The sequence below is a fragment of the Colobus angolensis genome, unplaced genomic scaffold (assembly GCF_000951035.1).
Source record: "Colobus angolensis palliatus isolate OR3802 unplaced genomic scaffold, Cang.pa_1.0 Scaffold266, whole genome shotgun sequence".
NCBI lineage: Eukaryota > Metazoa > Chordata > Mammalia > Primates > Cercopithecidae > Colobus > Colobus angolensis.
In genome coordinates this window covers 1,857,926-1,884,555 of record NW_012115888.1, presented here as the reverse complement: position 1 = coordinate 1,884,555, position 26,630 = coordinate 1,857,926, and positions in this window count along the sequence as shown.

Sequence of the window (26,630 nt, the reverse complement as noted above, 5' to 3'; positions counted from 1 at the left end):
AATAGATAACATAAGCAAACAAAATTAAACTAATTAAGGTAACGTTGGATCACATTACCCTAATTTTACAGATTTGTTAGACTATAAACTGGGGACAAAAATAACTGCAAAGAACTCGTAAAATATTCTTAGTGGGTTTGAGGATGGTGGTATTTATGTAGAAATTATCAGTTTATGTAAGATATGGATATATTTAGGTTGGTAATTACAGTTTTTGCCATTGAATGTAATGGCAAAAATTGAAATTACATTTGCACCAACCTAATGGAAAATGAATGTGTTCTGATGCTTGAAGTCAGATTCTTACTGTGGGAGAAGGTTATGCAAATCAGGAGTGGGTGAAACTGAAGAACCCTGCGGTGTTGGGTTTCAATCAAGATAATGTGAATGAACACTTTACTTTTAGAACAATATATTTATCATTTATGTTCACTGAAAGTGCCTAGAAGCGATAACCACAGTAGCAACCACATAAACACAGCTAGTGCAGATGGTGTTTTCTAAAAAATCTGCTTCCGCTAATAGAAACCACTCACCTTCGAGAAGCATCTAATTCCAAATACATTACATATACATGATGAGGTGAGCCTAAGATATCTTACTATGCCAGAGAACAAGAGGTATTCAAAGAATAATGAATTCCTGTTGAAATAACATGGATTTGATTTGAATGGGCTCCCACATTGAGCATCTAATTTGAACATCAGAAAAAAAATAATGATGGTAACGAATTACACCCCATCAAATAAGAAGGAATTGATAAGTTTTCCCGGATAGTCAAAAGGAAAGGGGTGGTAGCATTAGAAAGATTGCTATGTTGAAAACACCGCAGTATTAATTATTCCCGCAAGGTCCACCGGTGGTTACCGTAACCATTGGATGAAAAGTCGATGGAGAAAAAACAATTCAGAAAGCCTGAAAATATTACCACATAGATTATTTAACAGCTACAAAGAGAATGGAAACTTTACAAAACAGATTTGGCAGGCGCATCTTAAGCAAGTCATCAAGCTCAGGATCACAATATGATTCGCTGATATTGTATGGCTCATAGTTTAAGGCATTGTGAAGTATTATTCCTGGTATTGTCACCTGTGTTGTAGCATGACAAAAATGTTTAACCTGATGCAATTTACGTGAACATATTCCAGATTGCAGAATATTCTATAAGAACAATTGTCATGACAGTTCAAAATATCAAAGTTGTATAAAATGAAAAGAAAGCGAGGCTGTCTATTCTAGATCAAACAATATTAAACATGAAAACAGAATGTGACGTGATCGTTGTTTGGATCTTGGATACTGAAAAAGTTAAGAAAAAATCTGAGATGAGTGAAGAAATTCGTGAGCTGTTTTAAAAATAATATTCTCTAAATATTTATTGAGTGTGATGATGTTATTGTCGTTATATAGATGAATGTACCAGTTTAGGAAGTGCATGATGAAATATTGAGAGATGAAGTGTCATGGTGCCTACTTCTTACTTTCAAATGTTTGAGCAGGAAAAAAATCTGTGTGTGTGTGTGTGTGTGTGTGTGTGTGTGTATTTCTTACCAAGTCCAACTTGGTAAATTATGTTTTTCAAGAAATTTGCCTATATTAAGTAAGTTGTCAGATTTATGAGCATACTATTGTCCTGTTAATGTATTGATGAATATGGTATCTTTTATTATCTTTTTGAAAAGATCACTGATGATACCCCATTTTCATTCCTAAGGCTACTATTCTGAGCTTTCCTTATTTTTTTCCTTGTAATTAGTTTTGCTACTAGTTTATCAGTTTATTAACAATTTCCAGGAATCAGAACTTGGCTTTGTTGATTTTTCTCTTCTCTATGTCTGCTTTGTATTTTCACTGATTTTTGATAGTTGATATTTCTTTCTTCTTGGGAATAATTTGCTGGATTTTCTTGTGGTTTATTGACATGAAAATATATAGTATTCATTTCAATCTTTTTCTTTTGTAAAATATAATTGAAAGCTAAAAAGTTGTCTGATATTATGTCACTACCTGCCAAAAGTTTGAATACATTTTATTATCATTCAATTCACCTACATATAAGCTTTCTTTATGATGTCTTCTGTGACCCAAACATTTTTGAAGTGTTTTACTTAATTTCTTAATATTTTGGGATTATTTGGTATACAGTCAATTTTGCTAAATACTCCTCCTTCACTTGAAAAAATGTGTATTCTTTAGATGTTGGATACAGGGTTCTATATATGTCTATTAAGTCAATGTGGTGTGTTCTAAAGAAGAAGTGTTAAAATCTTCAACTTTGATGCTTCATTTTTTAAAGATTTCCTTGTTTTTACGTCATAAATTTGGAAGTTATATGATTAGGTAAATGTGTATTTAATTTGCTGTGCCTTCCTGAAAGATTGATCGTTTTATTATTGTGAATTGTCTCTCTTAATCTTTTCTAATACCTCTTGGTTTCAAATCTATTTTGTCTAGTAGGAATACAGCCAGAGATTCTTCATTGTTGTTGGTGATAGAATTGTATAGTACATTATGTTTTATAATTTTATTTTTAAACTATCTGTGTCCTAAGATTTAAAGCGCATGTTTAAATTGTGCTAAAGCCAGCATATAATTGGGTTTTGTTATTGTCATTTAGATTAACAATCTTTGCTATTTAATTGAAGTATACAGAGGATCCTGTGTTTGCTTCACAGATTTAGAATTTCCATTTTATATTTTATATGAATCTTTGCTAAAATTGCCACATTTACACCCATTTTGTCTTTTCCTTATTTGTCTTGAGTATGCTAATAATAATTATATTAAACTCTTCATCCTCCAACACCAGTATCTGGATTGTCTGTGAGTCTGTTTGTATAATTCATGTTTTGTTTTTTAAATTATTGGTCAAATTTCTGTACCACTTCATATATCTATTAATTTTTCATTATTTGCTCGACAATATTTTAAAAGAACCATTGTACGCTGCACAGATTGGGCTAAGTTTTTAGTTGTGTTGCAGTTTTAAAAAGATTCACATTCTTCCTGGTACCTTTGTGGGGTGTGGCCATTCCGGGTTTTGATTAAAACTCTGGCTGATCTCTTTCTCCTCAGTGCTGAATAACTACAATTTAACTATATAACTATCAGCTTAACTCTTTAGTCTTCTTTCCTACGCAAATTGTAGCATGTGTATCAAGGAGGAGACTGACTGTGTATTTGTGGTGGTCTTCCATTCTCTTGTACAACTCTTCTCCTATGCATTGTAGGAGTATGGGATATTTGACTCTCCTTTTAAAAAATCTCTTACCTATACCGCAGTCTCCATTTTCTTCAGCACATATCCTGTGGGGAAAACTTACTGTCTGGAGTTCCTTTAGTTTCCCATGTCTCAGGTCAGCCTCATGAGATAAACAATAGCTTTGTTGGATTCTGTTTTCCTCTGTTAGAGGATGTCTACTAGGGCTTAGCTTGAGCCTCACCCATGCACCAAATTAATTAAGGCTTTACAGGATGAAAGCAGCCAGTGATTATCAGCTATAGAAGGGTCTCCCTTGCCTGTGATTTTGGTTTATCACATTCTTCTTGTTTCCACAGATCTCTAATATCTCTAAAATATGAATTTTCAAAATGTATCTATTTCTTTCTAATAATTGAACTAGGAAAATTGGTTTTCTGTTACTACATGTTACTTAGATATGGAAATATTTTCTATTTATAGAATTTTTGTTAACCCTCTTACTTTGTTTTATATGTTTGTTATATATGTTGGTAATCCAAACTCTAGAATTATACATAGGAAATGAAATCACACTCTATTACACTGTTTTTGTTTGCTTTGCTCAGCTTTGTTAGTGAAAAAATTATATTTATACGTATAATTGTAGCACATTTTTAAATTTAGGATTCCATTTTGTACATTTACCTAAATTTTAATATATTCTATTGATAATGAAAATGTAAAGAATTTCATAGTTAAGCTAATGTGGAATTTTAAATCAGCCAGGCTGCCTTCTATCTTGTTGTTTTGCTATGTATCATTTTTATTACCAAAAATATCTCATGGCTTCGGATGATTTCTGAGGATTCAGCCATTAGATCCACATTCTGGACAGCACAAAAGGTGGAAAGGAGGAGGCAGGCACACCCTTTTAAAGACATTTTCTAGAAGCTGTTCACATTGTTTTCACTTGTTTCTAATGGTCAAAATTGAATCATTTGGTCACATCCAGATACATGGGAGGCTGGGATATGCAGTTTTCATTTTAGGGAGTCATATGTTTAGGTAAAACTTGAGCCTATTTTTATAGAAAATGTGAGAGTGGCCATAAGGAGACAACTATTGGTTTCTACCACATTAGTAACAAACAATCTATAACAATGTTTCTATATATTATTTATGGTTAGTTTGTGTTTTCTAAGACCGGTTTTAAATTTACAAAGAAAAATCTGACATTTGCCATTGAGAAACTATTATGTTCATATTGATTAAAGTATAATATATAGAGTTACTAAAATATCAGCAATGTATGTGTTTTAGGTATTTTTGTTGTTGTTGTTTTTGTCATGGTATATTATTTTTGGTGGCTACCTTTGTGATGATTATGGTATATAAATGTGCTGCTGAAAACAAAGCATTTTTTTGACAAGGCGAAAATAAATTCTGAAGAAAATAAATGATAGGAAATTCCAATATTTATTTTCCACCAAGAGTATCTGACATTTAAGAAACTGTACACTGTGAGGAAAAAAAACATGCAGAGTAATCACATACATGATTTTAAAAATACAATATTTTAAAAATAGCATTTTGTTGGGATTCTGAGATGTAAGACTATCTCCATTTTTTTTTTAAAGTCATACTAATTATATATTGCATTTTAAATCATAATTTCAGTTACTTAACAGTTTGGATTTCACTAAGATGTCAATTACTCTAAATCATAGTGTTTACACTCTACTTTTAGTGTAGAATAAATGTATTTAGTATTACTGTCCTTTTGATAATTATGGGTCATAAAAGATTAAATTAACTTCTGGGTATTTATAATTCTGTGGAAGCATAAGAATTTTTAAAATTGCCTTTCAGTCACTCAGAATGTGGTAGCATTAATATACTATATACACGTCCAAGGAAATCAGGAGGATAACGTTAAAATAAATAATTGAAAGCACACTACATGTGAGATGGATTTGAAGCACATTTTCAATTACTATTGCAGACCAGGTGTAAGCTGTTACCATTAAGTCCTAAAGACAGCTGGTTGCAATGTGCACCTCTTGGGATCAGAAGGAGGAGTCAGGTGAGATAAATGCTTATCTATGAATTGTCTGCCTTCCTTCTCTAGCACCGTTGGTTTGGATAGAAAGTAAAAACCCAGGCAAGGCAAGCAAATTTAACTCTACGCAGTCTGCTATAAGACAGGTATTGGAGGATGACTCTGCTCTTGCTGAGGTGGAAATTATACTTCTCATTTCTTCTGTGTATTCTCAGTCAATTGAAATTGGAAGTGATTATTAGTTCTGGAAGAATATAAAAATCAAGGATGAATCACAGAATCATGAGAGAATGAGAAACATCTGCCAACAATAAAATGAAAAGAATTGATTAAAATGTAAAAAAGGGCTGAGGATGTGAGGTTCAGCAGGAGTGTTTTTGGAATAGGAGCCTGAAGTCTGATGCAAGTTGTTAAATGAGGTTAATGCAGTAGAAAGGAGCAGGGCTAAGTATGTACAGACACTCTTCTAAAGTAGTGCACATGAATTAAACAATTTAATTCTTATCAAATGCTATGAGCTAGGCATGATTATGTTACCCCATTTTATAGATAAGAAAGCCAAATCACAGAGAAATTAAGTAATTTGTTCAGGGTCAAACAGGTAGTAATTGGTAGATCCAGCTGAACGTAGATATTCTGGTTACAGAATCTGCAGTCTTTACTGCCTCTTTAATGAGAGAATTAAAGGCAGATATCAGAGAAGCTGGGGTTGTATTTTAATGTAAAAGAGCATGGTTTGCTTTGTTTCCTATGAGAACCAGCCACAGAACTAGCTGAGGCATCTACTGGGGGATGATTTAACTGTCAGTAGTTGGAGAGTTGGAACACTGCAGACAGATTGTGGAAGGGAAGAAGAAGTGACAACATGATTAGGGCAGGAAAATCTGAAGTCCAGGGACAATTTGGATGAGGCCATGGAGTAGAGCAAAGAAGAAAGTACCTTCCTCATGCAGTGGCTCAAAAATAAGTATTGGCCTTTCATTTGTCAGAATTTTCATACCTTCAGAAGGTATGGAGGGACCAGTAAAGGATTGTTAGAGGGAGCCCAAATAACAAAGAAGGAATGTTATTGGATAGACAATGTAAGTTCTTTTTTCTCCTAAAGGATTAAAATGTTACTTGGACACTCATCTAAGGAACGGATTGATAACCAGGTTCAGCAAAAACCACAGACCTTCTTATATCTTGCTGCATTGCTAAAGCAAATGTAACTTGGAGTAACTTGTCAATATCATGACTGAATTTTTCCCACAGAGGATACGATGTGGCTGATTCCAATTTTGAAATCCAAGGGCTCTCCCATGAAGCCACCTAATAAGTGCAACTGGGAAAAAGGTAGCAGTAGACCAGTATAATTCACTATAGACATCTAATGTTTGGAGGAGGTGACAGCGTAGTAGAGAGGAAAAGCACAGCCTTTTTGGAATCTTGAAGTTATAGTTTCTTTATGTGGTTAGTGCCTTTGCTATTTTTTATTTTCTTTTTTTTTGGTTCTTCTTTTATTTTCGGCCTTTTTTTTTTTTTTCCGTGCAATTTAGAGAGGATTTTCTGTTTTGTCTTGTTGTTTTGGGTGTTCTTTTACATGCTGTGTGTCACGTTTCTGCACAGAGACTGACTCCCTCATTATTGCTCTTTTGTGATTGCTTTTTAGTTTGTTTTGCTTGTTTGTGTTTGGCAGGATTTCTGCTTGATGTTATGTTGTGGCTTCTAGTATCGTTTCGTTACGCTCCTGCTTGGACGTGAGGTAGTGTCTTGTTTTTTTCGTTTGTGGTACAGCCGGAGTTTTTCTGGCTCTATGTGTTGTGTGCTCTGCTCTGTGCGTGTGGGTGCTTACTTGAGGTCCTGTTTTTGCTCTTTTGTATTTCCTTGGTTGTGGCCTCCCCAGTGTGTGGGGCTATGGTTTCCCGGTGCTGCGATTGTTCTGTTTGTGGAGGTTATTCTTTCTTTCTGGGTTGTGCCGTCCTGTTTTTTTGTGTCTTTTGGTTCTTCGTTCCTGCGTGACACTATTGGTACTACATTTGTGGTATGTTCCAGGTGGGGAGGTGTGAGCTCCGGGGATGTGTTGGTGTTTTGGGTGGTGAGATTGTTTGATGATTGTTTGTAGTCTCTGGGGTTGGACCATGGGTGAAGGCGCATTTTCGTGCCCGTTTTTCATTTAGGCCTCTTTTTTTTCTGTCTTCATTTTTGGTGCTTTGTTTTGGATTTTGGGGGTGGTGGTGCGCTCTCAGTTTCTTTTGGTTTTATTGGTTCCTGTGTGGATTTGCTTTTCTTTGTGCACTTTGGCCTCCCTGTGCTTTTTTTGATGTTTTTAATCACCTCATTCTTTTGATGAGTTTGTTTGTGTGTCTTTTCCTTTGTGTTTGTTTGAATTGTTCGGCTCGCCTTCTGTCGGTGGTGGGGCCGGGTGGTGGTTTTTTTCTCGTGTGTTTGGTGTGTGTGGCTGTTGTTTGTTTCTGTTGTTTTCCTTGTGGTGTCTAAGTGTCACGTGTTCTTGTTGTTCTATCACTGAGCTTTCGGCTGCTCTTGCTTTTTTGTCTGTTTTCTTGCTTTGAATCTTGCACCTTTTTCTTTTTTTCTTTTGTATTTTGTCATTAATTTTCATGATTGTTTTGAACTATGTATTTTCATGATTACAAAAAACATCTAATGACTAAATATGAATGCAAAATACCAGCCAACTTTCCCAGAAAAAGAACTCAATACTGAATCATTAATCTTGTACTAACTGAATCACTAATCTTGTACTAAGACTTCTCTGTGATATTTCAGTTTTCTGGGAAAGACTTTTACTAATATACTCTCATAGTAAAATAGAGTATTAACACATTGTCCTAAAAATCCATATTGTAGATTTACCTCTCATATTGCATGGTGTAATAACCACATTTTTAAAGTCAGAAATATTACTGCAATAGCCAGAAACTCCAGATCAACCTGGAAAACTTAGACTTCATCTCTACAAAATTAAAAACATTAGCTAGGTGTGGTGGAACTTGCCTGCAGTCCTAGCTACTTGGGAGGCTGTGGTGGGAGAATCTCTTAAGCCCAGGAGTTCAAGGTTGCCGTGACGTTTGGTCATGCCACTGTACTGTAGCCTGGGTGACAAAGTGAGACCTTGTCTCTATAAAAAAAAATTAAAAAAAAAATGCTGCAATAGTAATTATGGATGCTAATTTTTAAAGTGTACTCTTTTTGTTTTTCTTTTTTTTTTTGACACGAAGTCTCGCTCTGTTGCCAGGCTGTAGTGCAGTGGCGCCATCTCGACTCACTGCAACCTTTGCCTCCCGGGTTCAAGAGATTCTCCTGCCTCAGCCTCTTGAGTAGATGGGATTACCGGCGCCTGGCACCAGGCCCAGCTAATTTTTGTATTTTTAGTAGAGATGGGGATTTCACCATGTTGGCCAGGATGGTCTCCATCTCTTGACCTCAGGATCCGCCTGCCTCAGCCTCCCCAAGTGCTGGGATTACAGGCGTGACTCACCGCACCCAGCCTCTTTTTGTTTTTCTATTATTTTTTTCTTAAGAATAGATGGGCTCATTGGTTCATTTAATGTATACACTATGAGAGAATACAATACACTGTCCATGTCTAGAGTGCCCCTTAAATGTATAGGTGATGCTGACACAGTCAAAACCACTTAAACACATTAGAGGCAGACACAGCAGAAAGGTCACTGGCTTTGCATCTACAGATCCATATTTGTTCATGTTGCTAGGCAATGGAAGAAAACCACAGTCCCAAAGCTCTTTTCCCTACATCCATTATTAAAACACAAAACAAAACCAAGTATTTGCAGTGATGTCATTTTACATAACCATTTTTGAAATGTTGTTAAACTCAAATACCTATCTTAGACAATAAAAAATTAATTTACCCCACTTATCAAGTGTGAGGTTTTGCTTCATATTATCATTGTGAAACAATTTCGGATCTTTTATTTATTACAATTACTATATTTAGAACATAAAATGATTCCTTTAAAAGTCCTGAATATTACTCTATAGTCTCTTGGTATTTGCAGATTTACTATTTGGGGCTTCAGTTTTTCATGAGTGATATTGTTTATTGTCCATTATCTACATTTATAAGTGTTTTGAGGCACGTATTTGAGAGCGAACTTAGCTGCCCACCAGGCATACTCATTACATGTGCCTGATGTCTTTCTGCATAGGTGCTCTTTGTTCTGAACCTAAAAACAAACAAACAAAAAACTCGAAGCAGAAAAAAAAACCGCCTTTGTTTCTTTGTTAAAATTATCCCCCCCCAACACATACACATAATTCCAGCTCCAATGGTGGGAAAAGTAATGCAATTTAGCTTAAACCATTTCTAAAACCAAAAGCCCTGGGTGATGGGCTGTCTTTGAGATTGTGGGTTTTCTGAAAGTCTTCAGGAAGCACCTGCCGCTAATGTCAAGTATTTCCTTTTGACATTATGTGTGATTCGTTTGGATGTCTGTCTGTAGGGAATAATATATCTGACTGATTTTTTTATTAAATGAAAGTTACAAATGTGTATTTTCTGTCTGTTGTGAAGCTGCCTTCTTTTGGAACTCTTCGCAGTATGTTTGCTTTAGGCCTTTTCCAATCTTCTGCCTGTGCCTAGGTTGGGATCTCTCCTGCCTTGTGTTTCTTTTACGTCCAGTACATCCTCGAGTGAACACCATCATACAGTGTTACTGTTATGGCTGCATATTGGCCTCTCCCAGACCACATATTCCAACATGGCACAGCCCTTACCTGCATGCTGCTTGTGACATTCCAGGGGTTCTCACAGTGCCCGGAATACAGCAGGGACTTAGCAACACTGTACTGAAGCAAGCTGAAGGGGTGGCCTGCCGCTCCACACCTGTGGGCATTTCTTGTTAGGTGGAAGGAGAGACGTGAGCAAAGAAATGAGACACAGAGACAAAATATAGAGAAAGAAAAAGTGGGCCCAGGGGACTGGCACTCAGCATACAGAGGACCGGAGCCTGCACCAGTCTCTGAGTTCCCTCATTATTTATTGATCATTATCTTGACCATCTCGGAAAAGGGGAAGTGGCAGGATAATAGCATCATAGTAGGGAGAAGGTCAGCAATAAGACATATGAATAAAGATCTCTGTGACATGAATAAGTTTAAGAAAAAGTCCTGTGCCTTGATGTGCATATGCAAACATCTCCATAAACCTTTTTAGTGCATAAAGAGCAGCATTGCCGCTAGCACGTCCCACCTTCAGCCCTAAGGTGGTTTTCTCCTTTCTCAGTAAATAGAACATACAATCGGGTTTTTCACCGAGATGTTCCATTGCCCAGGGACAGGCAGGAGACAGATGCTTTTCTCTACCTCAACTGGCAAGAAGCCTTTCCGCTTATACTAGTCCTTCTCAGCACGGACCCTTCACGAGTGTCAGGCTGGGGGACGATCAGGTCTTTCCCTTCCCACGAGGCCATATTTCAGACTATCACATGGGGAGAAACCTTGGACAATACCTAGCTTTCCTAGGCAGAGGTCCCTGTGACCCGACCTTCCGCAGTGTATGTGTCCCTGGGTACTTGAGATTAAGAGAATGGTGATGATTTTTAACCAGCAAGCTGCCTTCAGGCACTTGTTTAACAAAGCACACCCTGCACAGCCCCAAATCCATTAAACCCTGAGTCACCACAGCACAAGCTCTTGCAAGGACAAGGTTGGGGGTAGGGTCACAGATTAACAGCATCTCAAATACAGAACAAAATGGAATCTCTTATGTCTACTTCTTTCTATACAGACACAGTACCAGTCTGATGTCTCTTTCTTTTCCCCACACAAGCGTAGACAGATAGAGCATGAATTCTGGAGCCACATTGATTGGGTCGGAGTCCAAGTTTTAATGCTTGTAAACTGTGAAAGCCTTCAGAACCTCCACACAGGACCCCAAGGCTTAACTGCAGCTTGAGTCCAGGGGGCACGATTTATATAACCCAAAAGGTAAATGGTCAACACTAGAGTCTTCATTACTGACGATCTTGGCAGGTTATTTAGTCTCCACAGGTCTTGATATTCTCATTTTTTAAATAAGAGTAATTATTTCTACTTCCAATGGCTATGAAGATTAAGAGCTAATATATATCAAGTGCTTAGAACACTGCCTTCTTTGGCGTATGCGCTCAATGCTGTTAAATGTTTTTCTGTTTTTGAATTATTTTTATTAAATGAGATGTGAAGCAGTCACAACTGTTGCCTAGCATTCCATTCAATGGGATAAACCACTTTTTAAATTCTCTGAGTAATCATTAGGTTTTGTTTATTTTTTACCTTTTTAATTATTGCCAAAGTAAGGGAGAAAACATTATAACGTGTCTCCGTGATCATATGCTCAGTCTCCAGGACAGAGCCCTAGAAGTGGAATTTGTAAGTCTAAAGATATGTACTTTAAAAATCTTACCAGGAGGAGACTAATTGCTGTCTGGGGTGTTTGTATCAACTTATACTGACCAATGTACTACTGGTATATATTTTCCCATTCCTCAAATCTTCATTAACACTTTATTTGATTTTTGCCAAGCCAATAGATGTAAAATATTTTACTGTTCCTTTAGTAGTTTTCTACAGCAGCCATAACAAATTACCACACATTTAGTGGCTTAAAATAACAATCATTTCTACATTCCAGCATGGACGACAGAGCAAGACTCTGTCTCGGAAAAAAAAAAGAAGGAAAAAGTAACAAGCATTTATTTTCTATAGCTCTGTAGGTCAGAAGTCTGGGTATAGTGTGTTGCTCAGCTGGGTCCTGCATTCAGAATCACAGGGCAAAATGGAGGCATTTGCAGGTCTGTGTTTCTTTCTGGAAGCTCATTCAGATTATTGGTTGAATTCAAATTCTTTCTGCTGGCAGCCAGTGACAGTCTTTGCTACTAGAAGTTGTCTGTAATTCTTCTCATTCTTTCCATGTGGCTCACCTCTAGCAATGGAGGTTCAAGGCCCTCTCACACTTTGAACTTCTCAAGCTTTACTTATCTTCTTTCTATCATTCTAGCTGGAGAAAGTTCTCTGGTTTTAAGGTCTTGTTTATTAAGGTTGGACATACCTGTATAATCCAGGCTATAATCTCCCTATCTTGAGGTACAAAATCTCAATCACATCTGCAAAATCATTTTTTCTATGTAGGGTAACATACTCACAATTTCCAGGGATTGGGACCTGGGCATCTTCAGGGGTCTGTTTTACTGAGCATGGTTCTTTCAATTTTAATTTGCTGCTTATTACTGAGGGTGAGCATATTTTCTAGGTCAATTGGCCATATTGATCTTTTATGCTTTAAATTTTATTTTTATATACCTTTTTCCCAGTTTCTTTTTGGAAGATTTATCTTTTAATTTTTTTTTTTTTGGTTTTTATATATTGTGGCTAATAATTATTTTTCAGAAATGTACACTGAAAATATTTTAAAACCATAGCTTAAGTTTTAAATGAGTTTATGTATTTTTTGCTTTTTTTCCGTAAGTTATTGGGGTACAGGTGGTATTTGGTTTCATGAGTAGGTTCTTTAGTGGTGATTTGTGAGATTTTGGTGCACCTATCACCTAAGCAGTATACACTGCACCCTATTTGCAGTCTTTTATCCCTTGCCCCACTCACATCCTTCCCCCCAAGTCCCCAAAGTCCATTGTATCATTCTTATGCCTTTGCATCCTCATAGCTTAGCTCCCATATATCAGTGAGAACATTCAGTGTTTGGTTTTCCATTCCTGAGTTACTTCACTTAGAATAATAATCTCCAATCTCATCCATGTTGCTGCAAATGCTGTTAATTCATTCCTTTTTATGTCTGAGTAGTATTGCATTGTGTGTGTGTGTGTGTGTGTGTGTATGTATGTGTATATATATATATGCACCACAGTTTCTTTATCGACTCATTGATTGATGGGCATTTGGGTTGGTTCCACAATTTTGCACTTGTGAATTGTGCTGCTATGAACATGTGTGTGCAAGTATCTTTTTCATGTAATAACTTCATCTCCTCTGGGTAGACACCCAGTAGTGGAATTGCCGGATCAAATGGTAGTTCTACTTGTAGCACTTTAAGGAATGTCCACACGGTTTTCCACAGTGGTTGTGCTAGTTTACATTCCCACCAGCACTGTAGAAGTGTTTCTGGTTCACTGCATCTATGCTAACGTCTATCTCTTTATTTTATTTTTTGGATTGTGACCATTCTTGCAGGAATAAGATGGATCACATTGTGGTCTTGATTTACATTTCCCTGATCATTAGTGATATTGAGCATTTTCAATATGTTGATAATTTGCATATCTTCTTTGAGAATTGTCTATTCATGTCCTTAGTCCACTTTTTGATGGGATTTTTTTTTTCTGTATACCCTGATGATGTTCCTCACGTATCGTATCTTCCAGGTCTTCTCTGAATTTCTTGTATCTGGTTGTCTACCTCTCTAGCAAGACGAGGGAAGTTTTCCTGTCTTTTTTGCAGCTGTTCAATGTCTACAGTAAACACTGAGTCTTTGAAAAAATTTCCAAGGCAGCTCTCAAAACGGGTCCTCAATAACCTACTCCTAACGACCCCAAATCTGGAAATAGCTTGTATGTTTCTGATTTGTTGGTTTGGCTTGGCAATATCAACCTCATGCATATTTTAAGTATCTTCCAAGCTGTTGAGTCAAGCTGTTTTATTTTGCTAATTATTTGGTGGACAATAATACACACCAAAGCTGAAACCAGAGCTTTTTCTGAGCAGAAACATTAGGGTGATGACATTTTTCAATGATTTCTTGAGCTGCAAAAGCTCAAGGATATTATTTAAACAATTTATGTCCAATTTTTTGTGAGCTGCACACATCCATTGTCCTATTGAATAGTCACACTAATAAACAAAAAGCATATACTACTATAGCTCAGCCTTCAACTTTATGAGGATGCTTTTCTTAACATTTTTAGGTTAATTTTTTAACGGCTTATAATTAACGGCCCAAATGTGAAAAGTTAAAACTTGGATGTGAAACAAACCATTTTTTATTTGCTGTACTTTAGGTAACCTCAGCCCTCAAGAGAAAACATTTATTATATCCATCCGCCTCACATATTGTTTATCCTTTATGCAAATTATCTGATCATAAAGCATTCCATGGAGTTATTAGATATGCATGTTTTATGATACTATTAATGCATCTTTGCACATCTAAAATGATACGTTGGCAAAAAACCGGATTAACCACTATGTATTTTACAAACTGAAACTAATTGTTTAACTGAATGGATTAGTTAGAATCTGTTAGACTTCTGGGAACACATGTTGAATTGTTTTCATGCCTTTCTAATTTTATTATAATAAATTTTCTGCAAATGAATGGCTTTCAAACGGAGAGTGTCTTAATTTATAGGCAATTATGAGTATGCCCGGTTTCCCAAGATATATTTTAGAACTAACAAAAAAGACTAACTGGATAAATTATTGCACTTTTTATGATGCACATTTTTGTCAGTCACATTAATATACAACTAGTTTGGAGACTTGCAAATCATTTAAAATTTTACTGAAAAGGTTTTCTATGACTATAGTCATTACGAAAGTTTGACCTTTTCTACCCCTACCTCTTGTGACTGTAGCTCAGGGAGGAAATAATGAATTTCAGTTCATCTCGTACATTGCTGTTATGCGGCTTTTAATGGTGATCACAGATACATCTGTCTTGAATTTTGCAGCAGTGAAATCCATTATGGTTGTCCCCATAAGAATACAATTTTAGCTTTTGCTAAGTTTTCTCAGTAATATTCCTGCTAAGTTTGAATATATTCAACTTGAGCATTCTTACATATGAAGAAGTCTTAATATTTATTAATGTAATCTATTGCCTACTTTCAAGGAAACAGATATATTTTAAGTTTTTTTATGCTACTAGTTACCACATACCCTATGTTTGCCAAACTTTCTGGCATATTCAACTTTATGTACTGTTGTTGCTTGTTTTATTTATTGCAGGGATCAAACTGCAGTAACAAATGGCCATGATGCAGAGCATTGCAAATGTTTCTCTTATGTACTAATTCTAAGCCAACTAGGTGGTACAGGGTGAAATAGTTAGCTCAGTTCTGTGTGATCATTCAGAAACCCGGCAGCTTCTCTCTTCTTGCTCTTCCATTCCCTAGGATCTTGTCTCTTTTTTACAATCTAGCTTACACAAGAAGAAAGCGTAAAATGGGAGGCATGCAATTTCTCAAAAGGGAAGATTGGGCTTGGGGATACCGATTGTCAGCCCACTGTCTTCTCTTTTGAGGGATATCAGGTTCATTTTATTACACCTAGTTACAATACTGATTCTTGAATAAAAATTATATTTGAATGTATTGTCTTCAAGATTGTTTTACATCAAATGTATACTAAGTAATTGAAATATAAAATTGCACGCTGGTTAAGCATCCATTTTATGAGTGTATTTAATAAGAAATTTATGGTAAACATAATACAGATTTTTCTGTCAGGAACTTAATGGGGTTAACATTTCCATTTAACTTGACCGATTTAAAGTATTTGTATGCTTTAGCAGGGTTACAGGAACTATTGAATGTTCTTGAACTTAAAACTATGGTATTTAGATTTCTGCCACCATATCCTTGCAGCATTCCTCATAAATATGAGTCAAACATAATTATTATTACCTCACAAATGCATTTGTTAATTTGTAGCATTTAAGCTCTTATTATTAAAAAGTGGCATTAAAATAAACATTGAACCAAATATTAAGTCATTATTCACATTAATGGCAAGTTCAAAAGATTTTTTTAAAATTATAAAATATAATTCTCTATTAAATAAAAAGTGCTCAGAAAACCTTTTTGTAATTGAGTAATTTCTCAGCATGGCAACTAATACATATATATTTACATATAATGCTATATAATGATCTATATAATGTGCCATGATTTAAACACATTGAATGGGTAAATATGAACGCAGCAATGGTATTTTGCCCAAGATAATTCTGCCTAGTGTCTAAGGCCTTCCAACCTGAATATTTTTCCATCTTTAATATTTTTTGACCACACATAAATTTTTAACTATGACTTACCCTCAATCCTGTGCATTGGGATCACACATAGCTTTTAATATTTAAGAATATTTTAATGGTACAGCTCTTCTAATAAGGCTACTTGTTTTTAGACAAACATCCAGACTTTAGAAAATAATTTGTAATTTATAATTATATTCAAATATATTTGTATTTTATTTGTTAAAAGCTTTATTATTTTCTCAATAATTAAGCAAGCTATAATAGAAATTGATTTCTATTAGGAATTAGAAAATTTGACATCCAATTCCAGCTCAGTAAACTCTTTTCATGACCTTGAAGAAAACATTAAAACTCTTTGAGTTGTAATTTCCTTATCTTGGTATGAAGGGGTTAGATTAGATCATTACTAACAAGCTCTTATTTCCATTAATATAATTATATATGACTATTACTTTTTAAGGTCCTCTTATAAAGCATCTTGTTAAATTTAGAAGATATAAAGATGATTTAGATCAATCTTGCTCCCTGAGGAGCTTATTGTCTTCATGTAGTGAGCACTAACATCCAAGTAGAATTATTAATATATGAAATAAGTGCCACAGGAGAAATGTAGGCTTTCAATTTTTCGAAAAGTCTTTAAAGAACAACATTACTATTAACTTCCTATAAAAATGATATGTTAGGCTGGGCGTGTTGGCTCATGCCTGTAATCCCAGCACTTTGGGAGGCCGAGTTGGGCGGATCATCTGAGATTGGCAGTCGAGACCACCCTGACCAACATGGAGAAACCCCATCTGTACTGAAAATGCAAAATTAACTGTGCGTAGTGGCACAGGCCTATAATCCCAGCTACTCGGGAGGCTGAGGCAGAAGAATTGCTTGAACCTGGGAATCGGAGGTTGCAGTGATCCAAGATCATGCCATTTCTCTCCAGTCTGGGTAACAAGAGTAAAACTCTGTCTCAAAAAAAAAAAAAAAAGTTATTGTAATTTGCATCAATTTACAGATTATATTATTCTAACTCTAACCAATGTTACGACCTCTCTATGTCTCCAAATATTGCCCATTCTTCTCTTTTCTCATGCATCCAATTGCCTCTTTTTCAGATCCCTGCTTCCCAAGAAATTGTTCTTGCATCCTAACACTTCCAAATGCACACAAGACAAAATGTTTTTTTCCTAGAAAACTAAAGTCCAGGCTCCTTAAATTTGCACTTGTAAATTGCCATGTTTCCCTGTACCTTTCCAACATTAAGTCTCATTATTTTTCTATACAAATTTTTACCGTAAATTGATGAATCTATTTATTATTCAGCTACACAAATGTAAATTGCTCCCTTAAAATTTGATTGCCTAACAAATTTCATTAAAAAAAAAAAACTTTTAAGTTCAGGGGTACATGTGGAGGTTTGTTATACAGGCAAGCTCGTTTCACAGCTGTTTGTCGTGCAGATTATTTTGTCACACAGGTATGAACCCTAGTACCCATTAGGTTATTTTTCCTGATCCTCTCCCTCCTCCCACCCTTCACCCTCCACCTTCTGATAGGCCCAAGTGTGTGTTGTTCCCATCTATGTGTCCATGTGTTCTCACCATTTAGCTCCCACTTATAAGTGAGAACCTACGGTTTTTGATTTCTTTCTTTTACCTTTTGAGATGACTGTGGCATAAAATAACACAGGGAAGTACTCACCACCAACTCATCAGACATTATGAGCAACATCTCGCTTCTTTTTTTTTTTTTTTTTGACAGAATTTTGCTTTGTTGCCCAGGCTGGAGTGCAGTGGCAGGATCTCAGCTCACTGCAACCCCTGCCCCACCAGGTTCAAGCAATTCTCGTGCCTCAGTCTCTCAAGTAGCTGGGACCACAGGCACGTGCCATCATGCTGGGCTCATTTTTGTATTTTGGTAGAGACAGGGTTTGCCATGTTGGCCAGGCTGGTCTCCAACTCCTGACCTCAAGTGATCTGCCCTTGTTGGCCTCCCAAAATCATGGGATTACAGGCAAGAGCCACTGTGCCCGGCTCCCTGTCTTATTCTTGAAACATAGTCTAGACACATACATGGACAGGGGTTAAAAATTGAAGCATACAGTTAATACCAGATGTCGAGAAGGATAAAAGTGTACAGCACAAAGGTGTTTTCTTGCCATGTCAGTCAGCCAAATAAGGTCATTGTGTTTGCTGCCTCTTGATCCTCATGGAGACATTAATTTAGATCCAAATCGACTCTTCTCTGGGATGAATAAATTTTGACACCTAAATACACTTAGTATTCCAAGATCAGAGAAAAGCATCTTCCATTGAATTCACTGATTTACTGCAAGAACAAGTGACTAGAACTCTGGCTGTAAGACTGATCCCCCTTAACTAGAGGTCATGGAAGGGAATGGCTTGATTACACCTGTCTTATTTCAAATAAGTAAATGCAAACTTGCCAACATAGAACCTACCAAATATTACAAAGCATGAGAGTTAGGAAGCATAAATACAAAACACTTTTGAAAAAGACTGCTTTTGAGAATAGACTTTAGAAATCACTGAATTTTGAGATGTAAAACATTAGGAAAATTTTCTTAATAAAAAAAAGCCAAAAAATACAGTTTTAGACGAGAATGCAGATTTTTAGGCTGAGAGAAAAACACAAAATACGAAATAGGGTCATATCACAAGCAAACAATAATAGAGTTTTATGTTGTATTTGAATAATTAAAAAATAGAAATAATGAAGAAGATGGTATATAAGGAGCACAGAACATAGAAAATCGGAAGATAACTTTTGGGGAAGTTTGAGAACACATGTAAGGGAAGAAATCATTGCAAATACAGATCTAATTATAACTTTCTTAGATCACATTTTACATAAAGATAGTCAGTATGAAAGTACCCAAACCACGATACTAATCAAAATAAGTAAAACTGAGCCCATCTTAAACATATTCTGGGGATTTTTCATATCATATTTCAAAAACATATTTAAAACTACTTGTGAAGACCATTTTTCTTATGAAAACAAGTCAAAATGCTCGGATATATACTTTTTTTTTTTTGTCACAACACCAACATGTAAGAACTATGGCACGGTGGTAAAAAAAAAAATTGAGACAAAAAAATGGTACAAAAAAATTATAGGAAGCTCTGTAGATCATGTGTAGAAGCAAACAAAACTTTTTTCTCTGCTTTAAAGAAGTTCATATAACATATCATTCACATACCCTACCCCCCAAAAAAATATTGAAGTCTACCGGCTGTGCAAATGAAAGTAGAAAGTTGAGAATGAGGAAGTAGTGCTATAAGGGAGTCAAAACAAATATTGAAGCTAGTTAAACATCTTGTTTGATCTAAATAGTAATAACTGGGAATTGATGGTACCCAACTGACTGAAAATATTTTACACAATTCTCAAATTATTTTGTAAGAATAGTAATAGCGAAGATAAGAATATGTGACCAGAATCTCTCAAGTCACATAAATAATTATTTTAAATGGTGGAAAATTCAAATATAAAACTCTGATAATTCTATCCCCTTATCAGGGGATACACAATCAATACGTTTTTTGTCCTTGACATTGATAAATTCTAGCACCTAATAAACCTGTATATTTTATTACATCAGCATCAGAATATATCGTTTATTAAACTCTTCAATAACTCTTTAGAGGAGCCATCTGCTTTCTCCCTATCAGGAGCCAGGGAAAAAGCAGGTGGCTCCTCTAAGGAGTTATTGAAGAGTTTAATGAAAGGATATTCATAACTATTTGGACAGAATTAATTGAACCATCAGAAGATGGTATGGCACCAAGGATGAGTAGCAGCAGGAAACTATTATCAACCCTAAGCCCGAAGGGGCCAGGAACAGAATTGGTTGGCCAATATCCTTGAGTCCTGTAGAAGAGGGTACCTGACAGCAGATATGAAGGAACTTCACCAAGAAGTTCCCCAGTTTCTCTCCCGCCTCCCATTGGCCAAACTAAAGTGGAACCAGGGGCAAGATGGTCCAGGGCATGCAATCTCAAAGTGCAGCCACTTGAGGCAGAGTTCAGGGTAAAGTAGGGTAGACAGGAGATCCATGGGGACATTGACACAAATAGAATACAACACAATGAGGACTTTAAAAGTCAGTTGAAAGTCTAATAATCCTCAGTATCAGTATAAAGATATTCAAAATATTTAAAAGATGGAAAAGGGAGTGGGCATTTTTTTCTACATACATTTTATAGTGTGTATTTGAGGTTTATAACATGGGATACAAATAGATAGTAAAATGGCTACTATAGTGAACAAATGAACATATCCATAATTTCACCAAGTTTGGTGTGTATGACAAGAGCAGCTAAAATCTACATATTTCCTACTTTGTATTCTTTGAACTACATTTCCACATTTCCTGTCTCCCACCACTGTTTTATTCTCTGTGTATATTTGTCCTTTTAAAAAAAGATTCCATATGTAAGTGAAACCATGCAATAGTTCTCTGTGTTTGACACATTTCACTTAGCACAATGTTCTTCACATCTACCCATATTGTGGCAAGTGGCAGAATGTCCTTTTCTGTGGCTGAATGAGAGGCTATTTCTGTTTAGGGGAATGAGTGTGGTTTGCTCTCAGTATTAAGATAAAATGATGCAAAATTGGTTTTTTGAGATACATTGTTTTTGCTGCTCATCCTAACATGTGCCGTTTAGTCAGTACGCATCACAAGTGACTCATGAAAGAGACCGGGAACAAAGATCTGTACTATAAAATGTTCTATAACTGATACTGAGTTCATAAAAAAACTTAGGATTTAATTATTCTATTAACATTTTGTGCCTAGACAAGAGATTTTGGACTCTCATTTGGAAACCAACTGGTGAAATCATCATGCAAACAGGTTTGTGATGTTGACATGGTTTGGGTCTATGTCCCTGCCCAAATTTCACGTCAAATTGTAATCCCCAATGTTGGAGGTAGGGCCTGGTTGCAAGCGATCGGATCATGAGGGTGATTTTCCCCTTGGTGCTGTTCTTGTGGTAGTAAGTGAGTTATCGCGAGATCTGTTTGATTAAAGGTGTATAACCCCTTCACCCCCTCCTTTTCATCCTGCTCCAGCCATGTAAGACCTGCCGGCTTCCCCTTCATTTTCCGCCATGATTGAAAGTTTCCTAAGGACTCCCCAGTCTTGTTTCTTGTACAGCCTGTGAAACCAATTAAACCTCTTTTCTTTATAAATTCTTTATAAATTTTTAAATACCCAGTCTCAGGTATTTATAGCAGTGCAAGAACAGACAAATATAGATAACTAGGCTTTGATTTACACTACCATCTGCTCTGGGGCAACTTTGAGCTAGTGATTAGGAGAGGCCGTTTATACTTTTAGGTAAGAACATACTAGGGATGTTGCATGGGTATATTACTAAACTGGAATAAAAGAAGGTGATAGTAAAGGATATAAACTCTATCACATTAAAAACAAAGAGGCAGCGGAATTTCCAGGTCATCTTGTCATACTCAAAAACAAAGCAATATAACAGCTGGATAAATATGTATAATAACCATGACTCCAAATTTTTATATTTGTAAGAATTAATGGAAATGGTAGAGAAAAAAGCAAGATTCCTCTACCTTCCCTAAAAGAGAAAGGACATAAATGTAATTTGCAGGAGAAACACTACTAAATAACAAACTTAGAAAATTATTCAAATATGGTAGTAATAGAAAATGAAAACCAAAACGGATGAGATTTTTCTCTAATATTTGAAGTCATTAAAAATAGATTTTTCCCCTCAATATTTCTAAAGGTGACAAGAGCTGTAAATACCTCAGTGCTAATGGAGTTATAAGTTTATCATTGCTCCAAAGCAATTTCTCAACAAGTGCTTATGAAATTTAACTTCATTTGGTAAGTAATTTTAGATGGTAATTACTGTTTTAGCATACAGCCCTAAGAACAGTAATTACACCAAAGATTTGTGTGCTGAAATGTTCATCTCCATAAGAGTTAAAAACTAAATACAATTCAGATTCCTAAAAATAGGGCAGATATAAATGATCTTTATATGAGGAAATATGCCGCATCCTTTAAAATGTTGGTTTTGTAAATTTCAGTATAATAGGAAATCGTTTGTGATAGTGTTTATATAAATGTAAGACATAAACTTGTATAAACAATATATAATTATATATCCAAACTGGTATAAACAATATATAATTATATATTCATAGACACATATATAAATGTACATGTACACATATATATCTTCATATATGTATTTCATACATCTTTTTATAATAAAGACTGGAAAGTATATAAAAATATTAATTCTATATTATATATTTGTTTGGATGGAATAAAATATTGCAAGTACTCTTCTATCATTCTGCAAAATTCAGCCAATATGGCTAGCTAGATTTTTTTTTCTTCAATATTTTTTGAAAACACATGACTTAAATTCTGTGGTATGTTGAGCAGAATAAGGTGATCTCATATGTTTATTAGAACAGATGCAGTGTGCTCATCCACTTGGTTGCTATAGAAGTTTCCAAATCTGCTATTGTCAAGAATTTGCATGTGTCAGCTTTGTGACACTAAAAAAATAACCGTTAGATATTGTGAATTTAAATTTTTAGGAAGTGTACTGGTATTAATTAAAGGCTATATTTTGTCTTAGACTAAAAACATATATTTCTGAAGATGCAGGCTGCATGACTGAAAACATAACTCAGAAATATGACATTTGGTTTTAAAAAAAGGAGAGAGAAAAAAAATCTGTGGAATTCAATCAAGTTGGCATATGCTGCTGTCTAGAAAGTGTGGATGCTCAATTGCCAAATATAGATTACGAGATATAAATGGGATTTTTTTCCCTTCTGAAAACAATATACTTCTATACATGGTACTTAAGGGAAAAAGATATACAGATCTTCTGCAATTGTTAAGAGTGAAGGGATTCCTGTAATCCCAGCACTTTGGGAGGCCGAGACGGGCGGATCACGAGGTCAGGAGATCGAGACCATCCTGGTGAACACGGTGAAACCCCGTCTCTACTAAAAAAAATACAAAAAAACTAGCCGGGCGATGGCGGGCGCCTGTAATCCCAGCCACTTGGGAGGCTGAGGCAGGAGAATGGCGTGAACCCGGGAGGCGGAGCTTGCAGTGAGTGAGATCTGGCCACTGCACTCTAGCCTGGGCGACAGAGCGAGACTCCTTCTCAAAAACAAAACAAAACAAAACAAAACAAAGAGTGAAGGGATTGAATTTTTTTTTTTTCGGGGAAATATATTTTGATTTACTAAGTTGACTGACTTTCTAAAATATCCAGGAGTTAGGTTAATCTAGTATATTATCAAGTGTATTCCATTGGTTGCTATTAGATGCTCTATTTAAAAAACAGAGTGGGCATTGTTATTTGTAAATTTGGGAAATACAGGTCAAACAAAATTTTTTTTTTATTGTTTAACTGTGAGACTTCTCAGTGTTTTAAATAAGTAATTGCTAATGTTTTTGAGTGCTTGCTGTGAGTTAGGACACTATGTTAAGTTTTGCACATGCTCTTTACAACAGTCTTATGAGGTTGGTGTTATTATTATCTCATTTTGTGGTAAAGATACTTCGAAAGGTTAAAACTATTTGCCTGTATTTACATAGACATTAACTTCTGAAGGAGGTATGTGGTCCAAAGCAGACCAGAATCGAAGTCTGAACTCTGAACCACTTGGAAAATATATCACCTCTTCTTACCAGCTGATGCTTACTGATAGTCTCCAATAATACAAGATAGTAAACTGAGTTTCCCAAATTTCCTGGATTATATACCTCAGGGGTCCCCAACCCCCAAGTCATGGACTGGTATTGGTCTGTGGCCTGTTAGGAACCAGGCTACACTGTAGGAGGTGGGGGGCAGGTGAGTGAGCAAAGCTTCATCTATATTCACGGCTGCTCCGTGTCACTTGCATGACCATCTGAGCTCCGCCTTCTGTCAGATCAGAGTTGGCATTAGAGTCTCATAGGAGCCCAAACCCTATTGTGAACTGTGCATGTGAGGGATCTAGGTTGTGGGTTCCTTATGAGAATCTAATGCCTAATGATCTGTCACTGTCTCCCATTGCCCCCAGACAGGATCATTTAGTTGCAGGAAAACAAGTTCAGGGCTCCCACTGATTCTACATGACTGAGAGTTGTTATAATTATTTTATTATAAATTACAATGTAATAGAAATAGAAATAAAGTGTACAACAAATGAAATGCGCTTGAATCATCCTGAAACCATCCTCCCACTACTAGCCCTTGTAAAAATTGTCTCCCACATAACCAGTCCTTGTTCCCAAAAAGTTTCAAGACTGTTGATCTTCCTTATGTTTTTTTCCAAAGAATCTGAGTCTTTGTGTTTCACAACCCATTCATTTTGTTAGTAGTCCAAGTTTTACATCTTACCTGCAACATCTAGCTACAAGATTAAACATACTTTGTTTTTTAGAGTTTCTCTTCCAAAATCAGAGAGGGAAGGGGCATGAACGAAGGAAAATCTGAAGATAGGCCATGGCATCATTAGATATAGAAGGAAATATATATTGTATTGATAGCAAATTAATGATGAGTTTGGTTGGCTTTTTAAATCAAGACGAGCTCTTCCCTATTACTGGTATTAAAATATCATTTAAAATATTCTAATAGTTCATTGCTGGGCTAAGCATTTGGTCCCTGAAGCAATTCACAGAAGAAAATAATTTCTAAAAGTTAAACAGAAATAAAACCTGAAGAGAACTCTGCTGATTTTTTTTTTTTTTCTGAAAATAATAAAATAACAAGAGGGCCACAGAGTGCTTTCAGTAAACCTCAGCATGGGATACAAAGAAAATGAAGAAAATCTTTCTTGACCCTTTTAAAAGTTCCTACTGCTTCCTTGATCAAGGAGTTAGTATAACTCATTGGGAACAGTGGCCTGGTATCATTTAATACCAATTTTCAATAAATGAAATTTGTTTTTCACCTGGACTTGAGAACAGCAAAGTAGATCCAGTTCAACATACATGACCACATAAAAAACACACTAAATTATTTATGTTGATTTTAGTAGTGGTGTAGCAGAGAATATCTACTTTTAATGCAAACTTCTCCTATATTGAATTATGTATGGTGAATAGCTTAACAAATGTCTATTCAATCTTCAGGAAATTTTTTCCTTTGGCCTACATTTTGTAAGGAGCTAGATTAGGTCTACACTGCAGGCCTAACTCTTGCTTTATAATTAGCATTTGACTTTCATCTAATGGTATTTGTTTGTGTAAGGAGCTGTCATACTAAAACATCCACATTCATGACATATCGGACTTTAATTACAGGGATCATTTTTGGTAGGGTTTTAGGGGCCACAGAAGTGGTCACACGTCAGTATTTTCTCATGTTCTGGCACATATCTGTGATACCTTGGAGACAGGCCAACCCTAGATAACTAGGTAACTATTAGACAAGTCTTAAAAAGGGAAAGGGAATATTCTTGGGAAAGTAATTCACATGAACATAAGAAAAACTCTTCAAGTTCAGTGAGAATTCCATAGAGAAAAAGGGAACAAAACAAGCGAGATAAAAATTCAGTTTTGGGTCATATTAGGCAAACTTTACAGATGCAAAGACGGTAGCATGAGATTTTATTTTCTTTAGTATCATGATGTATGTATGATGATATTATTCATCAAGCTAAGCCTAACCACCTGGAATTTAGAACAGTGTTATTGTATGCACCTGTGCCAGGCAGTGATTTTGATTGCCTTGGAATCGTTTTGGTTACCCTTTAAAAATGCAAACCGTCTTCCCCCATCCCAAGAAATTATGATTCAACAGGTTTGGGGAGAGTTCAAGAAGCTGAATAATAATAATTTTTAAAAATCTCTAGAAAGTCCTGGTACACAGGACCCATTGTGGAACTAGCAAATCAGATCACATAGAACTTAAATAAATAAGACACAGTGGAAGATGACAGGCTGAATCACTGAATTAGTAGGTTGATGGATAAGCTTAAGTCTTGAAGTAAAAGTGGGTCAAAGGGGCAGGGTAATATTTCCCCCTGATACTAATCAGTACCTCATTTCACTTTGGTAGAATTTTAGCTAATTTTTACAACAAAAATAAGAATTATATTTCTCAATCTTCCTGGCATTTAGGTGTGGCCATGTGACTGATTTATGGCTAGCAGAATGTCAGAGAAAATGTCATATCTAGCAAACATTTTGCCCCACTCCATCATTCTTCCCTCTCCTCTGGGTGGTTGGACTATGAAGCTGCCAAATTCGAACACCAAGACAGAGGGATAACCTTGGGGATGGTGGCACGGTGACCTGAAAGGAGCCAGGATCCCCAGAGATTTTGTAGACGAGAGCTTTCCCACCAGCACTGGCTTAGAAATCCTGGGTATTT